This window comes from Hippopotamus amphibius, chromosome 15 (genome assembly GCF_030028045.1).
Source record: "Hippopotamus amphibius kiboko isolate mHipAmp2 chromosome 15, mHipAmp2.hap2, whole genome shotgun sequence".
Taxonomy (NCBI): Eukaryota; Metazoa; Chordata; class Mammalia; order Artiodactyla; family Hippopotamidae; genus Hippopotamus; species Hippopotamus amphibius.
Genome location: NC_080200.1, coordinates 31,887,285 through 31,894,256, shown reverse-complemented (window position 1 = coordinate 31,894,256; position 6,972 = coordinate 31,887,285).

Below are 6,972 nucleotides of genomic sequence, written 5' to 3'. Positions count from 1 at the left end.
GTGACACAGCCCCCTCTCTCACAGGCCCCGGCCCCCACGATCGCTCCCACGCCCGCGCGCAGCCCCCCACGTAGTGGGGACCACACGGGGCGTGCGCTCGGCCAAGCTCAGGCCCCCACGGCACGCCGCTGAGGACCAGCACAACGAGGCGGCCCCTGGCCCCACTGCCGTGGGGAACAGGCGGGCGCACCTCCCTTACCGTCTCGACCCCCCCAAGAGAGAGCCGCTCACGGCACCCGCCACGGTGGCGGAGACCCGAGGGACACGCTGGGAAAGGGGAACAACACCACCGCTCGGCCTCGGGCACCTGAGGGACGACCTGGAGCGCTCCAGGAGCACCACGGAGGGCCAGGCGCGGCACGCTCGCACACCGACGGGGGGCGCGCAGCGTGGCGGTGGGACGGCCCTCCCCGCCGTGGGGAGGGCCGCTCGCGAGGCGTACGCCAAAGAGGCACAGCGAGAGCGTCTGCTGCGTCCGAGGACCCTGGTCCCCGCCCACGCTGGGAGGCGGGGGCGGGAGACCGCGGGTTCGGGGCCGGAGGCCGCACCCCTGCCTTCCGCACACCCCGGCAGGCGGGGCGGAAGAGAGGCGAGGAGCCCGCGGACAGAACGAGAAGAGCGGTCCCGTCCCCCAGGAACGTCCGTCCCTCGTCTGGCACGGCTTAGGCCCAGCCCAGCGGAGCGTGGCACCACCACATCAATCGGTTGACCCACCCAGCCTAAAGCCACGGCGGGGGAGGCCCGCAGGGGAGGCACGGCGAAGACCCGTCACACGGAGGCCCGCTTCCGCCTCGCCGGCGCCCCTTCGTCTCGGGCAAAGAGCAGCCAGCCACCCCAGAACGAGAACGCCTGACACGGGGCACAGAGCCTGTGGGGTGGGGTCGTGCCGGCCACTCACCACCGGGTGCCTGCAGCGGGGGCAGCGCACAGGGTCGAGCACCCGACGCCACCTGGCCCCGCCGCCCTCGGGCTCAGCCAGAGGCCGGAGGCGGCACCGCGGGTCGGGGCAGCCGGACGCGCACGCAAGAGCCGGCGCGCAGGCCCAAGCGGGCAGCTCAAGCGGCAAGGACCGAGCCGGGCGTCAGACAGCCGCCCCCAGCCCGGAGTCCTGCCCGCGTCCGGAGCCCCAGCGTCTATCGGCGACAGACGCAGAAGAACACCGTGTCAGCACCTATCTGGTGGCAAAAAGGCCCCATTTCCGGCGGAAGAAATCATCGCGCCCGACAGCGGGGCCCACCCACGAGGTTCACGGGGGCCCCCGGAACCTCGGTCCGGCCACCTGCCCCCAACACTTCCCCATCCACACTTGCCCCGGAGCGCCCGGGGCCACCTGGTCGACCCGGGGATGGAGGGGTGGCAGAGTGGGCCGGGGACACGGGGGAGAGGGAGCGGGCTGGGGACGCCCTCCCCGGTCCCCCCACGCGGGCAGGCACCGGTCCATCCGAGTCTCCGGGCCAGGACTTGGTTCCAAGAAAGAAACACAGCACCCCTCCGAGCCGCCTCCGATGAGCGGGCCCCATGAGGGACCACGCCCGGGCCCGGGAGCCCCTCCCCGGGCCACCCAGTATGGCTCGCGCCAGTCCCCACCTCCCGGCCCGGACTCGGGGTGGAGAGCGGAGGGGGGAGACAAAGTCGCGTCCGACGACCGGGACCCACGCGGGCACGCTGACAGGCCGGGTGCACCCTCGCCGGCCACCTGCGCGAGCAGGGGCCGGTCCGTCCACGTCTCCGGACCCATCGGGACTTGAACCCATTTCTCCAGGGAGACGCCCGGAGCCCACGGGGCAACGCACCCAGGCCCGGGCCAGCCTCTCCGGGTCACCGCTGGCGGCCCAGGCCGGTCCTCACCTCTGGAGTCTGGCTCGGAAAACCATCGGCCCGAAAGCATCTGACGACCGGGACGCACGCGCGTCCACCACCGAGCCCGTGGCGGCCTCCACCGGCCTCAACGCTCGGCCCGAGCCGGTCCCCACCTCCGGAGCGGGACGCGGGGGGCACCGGGAAAGGGAGGTGGGGGGGGGTCGGGGAACGAACGCTCCCAAGGGCGGCCCAGGAGAAGGCCGGGCCACCAAGTCCCAGGCGCTCCGGGCGCGGCAGACCCTCTCCTCTCCCACCGCGGCGGCACGACCCGACATGGGCTCCCGCGGCCGGAGGGGCACGGGCGCATGCTGGTCGACCCGGCCAGGCGGCCCCTCAGCCCCGGCTCGGGAGCGCGGCGGCAGTCACAGCCCCATAGATCTGCAGGCCCAATCTCAGGCGACAGCAGGAGGTGCCTACGCCTCGGCGCCACCGGGGCTGCCAGCACCAGCGTGGCTCGCCTCCCGGAAATCTGCTTCGGGCCCGGCGGCTGAGTCACAGCCCTCGACAAGGTCGCCGGAGCTCCGGAGGGAAGGGACAATATAAAAGCGGCCGCCAGGTGGCGCCCGACAACCGGCTCGAACGTCCCCGGGCCGGATCCCGGTCGCCGGCCGGCCACCGAGGACGCCGGAGCGCCGGGCCGCCCAAACGCCCGAGCTCCTCCCGGAGCGGGGCGGGCGTCCCGCGCGGCCCCGAGGGGTCCGTCTCGGAGCTAGCTCCCTGCCCGACACGACACGACATGACACGGCGCGTCCCGATCCCCGGCAGCACACGGGGGCGGGGGTAGCTGGCAAGATGCCGCCGGGAGGCTGCCTGGAAGGGGACGCGATTCCAGGCCATGGGGGGGCGCGGGGAATTCCACGGAGACGCCCACAGTGCCACAAGCTAGATCCCCAGCTCCCCGGAGGGTGAGAGGGAGGGAGGGAGGGAAGGCGGGGACCAGCGAAACGAAACCAGGCAAGCGCTCCAAGAACGACGCAGGAATTCATCCCTTCTGGCACGGAGAAGGGCTTTGGAAAGCTGACACGCAGAGCCCGGAAGCTAGAAACGAAAGTAAACATACACTCTGGCCCCACACAAATGGAAACAAACATCTATTTCCGCACAGACCGCGACAAAGTCCAAAGAGAACACATGGGTGTGTGGGTGGGGAACACGCCCTTGAGGTCAGAACATGGATTTCAAAACGGACTGACCACAGTCACCGGCCGGCGGGGGCAGGGGCGGGGGCGGGGGGGCGGGGAGCAGCGAGTCAACAGCCATCCACTAAAGAAACCGCGTTCCAGGACATCTACACAATGCAACGTGGTGAGTGTGCCTGCGTGCGTGCGTGCGTGCGTGCGCGCGCGCGCGCGCGCGTGCGTGTGAGAGAGAGATTTACAGCAAAGGTTCACAGTGACCTGTCGTCCCACCAAAATCAAACCAAGCCAAACTACCAAAAAGTCAAAGTCAAGCTCTGGGACTGCTGTGGCCCTTCAAGGAGTACGTAAAGGCACACACATATGTACGTGTATGCACACGTGTACACGTACAGACACACACACGTGTACACGTACACACACACACGCATCTGAAAACCTCAAGCATGTCCCATAAGAGGTTCCTGTCCAATACAGAGCAAGGCCTCATGCAACGCAGCCCCCCAGAACAAGCAACCCGATGGGGAAAGCGGGCAGGAGGCCTGAACAGAGCAGACCAAGACCAGGCATTTTCATCCACAAGGAAACAAAGCCAGAAAAAACCAACAGAAAACAACGCCCACAAAGGAAACAAAGCAACAAGGACGACGACCCCCACCACTCCAACAGCAACCGCAACACAGTTTTCCACTGTCAACAAAGCAACCAACAGTACCTTTCTTGGGGGGTGGGGGCGGGGACAAAACCAAAAGCCAAAGGAAACCTTTCCCTGAAATACAAGAAACAACTGGGGCTGCCTAGCTGGCGCACTGCTTAAGAATCCGCCCGCCACTGCAGGGGACACGGGTTCGATCCCTGCTCCAGGAAGGTCCCACATGCCGCAGAGCAACGAAGCCCATGAGCCACAACGACTGAGCCCATGTGCCGCAACTCCTGAAGCCCCCGTGCCTGGAGCCCGTGCTCCGCACCAAGAGAAGCCACTGGCAATGAGGAGCCTGCGCACCACAACGAAGGGGAGCCCCCACTCACCGCAACGGAAAGAAAGCCCGCGCACAGCAAAAAAAGACCCAACGCAGCCCATCAAATACAGAACCATTTTTTTTTTAAATGGAGGGTATGATAGAAAGCGCTGGCATTTCTCTGCACAAGCATACACGGCCAGGCCCAGGATCTGGAATCGCGACAGCAAGTTCCAAACGGCAGAGGAAAGTGGCTCCTGACGGGACACCTATTTTTCACGCTGAGAGAGACCACCACCATGTCATGCTGGAGGACTCAGAGATATCACCTGGCGCCTGACAGAATGGCTCCCCGACAACAGATGACACTACGGAAAACAGCACAGAAGTCCCTGAAAGCACTGCACCAACAACTACCACGTGACCCAGCAACTCCACTACGTGCCCACCGAGGGGGTGAGGGTGACACATACATACACGTGTATGTGTATCCACACCTATCCCTATGTAGCCATAGTTAGGGACATACCGATAGCGCTCTCTGTGTGCATACGTCTCTACCTAGTCACACACAGGCGCGCGCGCGTTTATGACTCAACCCTACCAGGGAATGAGGTCTTGCCATCCGCGGAAACATGGAGAGACCCAGAGGGTATTGCGCTACACAAGATACCTCAGGTCGCGAGACTATCATGTCTGTGAAGAACGTACACAGCAATACACACACATGAACACAAAGAAGGAACCGCAAACAGGTTCCTCGACACCTAAAAGGAACAAATGGGGGGTGGCCAGAGGAGGGAGGGAGGGGGGAAGAGGGAGACGAGTGCAATAGGTGAGGGAGAGGAAGCGGTGCCCACTTCTAGTTATGAAATAAACAACTCACTCGCAGGATGTCATGTACAGCAGGCGGAATAGAGTCCATCCTACTGTCATGACATCGAATGGTGACAGACAGTAACGAGACTTATCACGGAGATCCCTGGGCCATGTGTAAACATAGCCACTCGCTAGGGTATACACCTGAAAACCAATATACTCTTGTCAGTCTGTTAGACTTCCATTTTAAAAGGGCGGGGGGAGGAGGGAGGGAGGGGGGAGGGGGGCAGAGAAAGGAGCAAGAGGAAGAGGAGGGTGGTGGGGGAGGAGGAGGAGGGGGGGGAGGAGGAGGAGGAGGAGGAGGAGGAGGAGGAGGAGGAGGAGGAGGAGGAGGAGGAGGAGGAGGAAAAAGATGGCTTGCCTTGAAGAAATCAACAAAAGGAAAGAGCGAGAGAGACAGAGACAGAGGCAGAGAGAGACGCGAAATCAAGAGTGGACACTCAGGTGACTGCAAGAGTTAAGGGAGATTAAGACAAGAAACAAACTCCCAACAGTAGTTTGGTAAGTCCAAAATCAAGATTTGGATATCATGCTGGCATCAAGCACCAACCCTTCTAAATGGACACAAAGACACACAGGCCTCCCTCACTTGGGGCGGGGGGGGGTCGTCAGGACCAGGAAATGACCATGCAAGCGGAAGCTGGAAAAGGCAACCTTGTTCATCCACGGCGGAAACATACCATGGTCCCACAGCATTCAAAACATTGTATCAAAACATGTACAAACGGCTCTTCCTCACTCCCAATGAAAACTGCAGAGAACGTCCAAAACAGCCAACGTGTGATTTGCTTAGCAGATTGTCATGGAGAGCCTCGACCAGAAAGCATCGCTTTCGGTTTGTAACATCATAGGAACAGCAGTCTCAACAGCGCTTGCCTTCTTGGCGCAGTATCATTTCTACGCCTGGATACACAGTCCTACTTTGGGGTGGGGGGGTGGGGGTGAGGGAGCCCTGCCAGCAGTTCCTATTTTTCAAAGCAGACCTCTTCCCCCTCCCCCCAACCACCACCACCATTTTTCTTATTTTTTTTCTCTTTCCTCTGGTCTCAGGTTCTGCCCAATCCAGTCCACTGGCCTCCATCCCAGGCCACTGTGGGCTGTGTGTACAGATTTGCAAGATGAAGACAGTTCTCCCCAGAGAACCGGGCAGCCGCCCGGCTGAGATCTAAAAACCGATCTGCTCATGCAGTTCCACTTTTTCTTTTTCTCTTTTAAATGGGCTTCTTTCTGTCAAGGAGAAGATTTCCAAATCAAAAGGAGACCGAAAGATTTCTAGGTTCCACAGCTTCAGGATTCCATGGATCGGGGGTGTCAAAAAGTCTGCGCAGGGCCTTCAGTAAAGGCCGTCTTTCTCAGCGCACACAAGTCAACCCGAGACCAAGGCAACCTGAGGGCAAAACCCCTCGCTTGATTTCATTTCTCCCATTAGGCCCCGAACATCAGAGCGCGTGTGACAGAGAGAGAGAGACAGAGAGAGACAGAGACAGAGACAGAGACAGAGACAGAGACAGAGACAGAGACAGAGAGACAGAGAGAGAGAGAGAGAGAGAGAGAGAGAGAGAAACCCCACAAAAGAGAAACAAACGAAAACCCCAGCAAAGGTTCCATACATTGTTCGCCAGGATTGGAAGTGATGACGTCGTTGCGGGGGAGGGGGAGAATTATGCGGAGGGCACTTGCAAACCTCGCGGTTGCAGCCAGCAGGTGCTGACAGATACGTTTTTGAAACCGGCTGGCGGCGCCCTTGAGCTTCCTACGGTTCTGACCATACCCGTTCTCAGGGAGGTGGCTGTGGAGCCCAGGATAGGCCACGCCAAAATGCACCTCCGTGGCACAGTGATCATTTGGCGTGACGGTGACCTCAAGCAGGCGGCCAACACAAGAGGGACCCTCGGGCTCTTCTTTGTGTCTCCCTGAAAGCGAGACATCCATCTCTCTCTCGGGTGAAAGGCGCACTCCCTGCATCTGCACCTGGAGTTAGGAGGACGCTCCGATCCCCAAAGTAGGGAATTCATTGGGGCCGAGAAGCCTAGGGAGACAGACACTGTGACTTCTTTCAGGGACCCCCCCCAAGCCCAAACTCTGTTTAGATTCTTCCTTCCCTCAGGGCGCACCCGAAAGCTAAGTCTCTCGGTCTG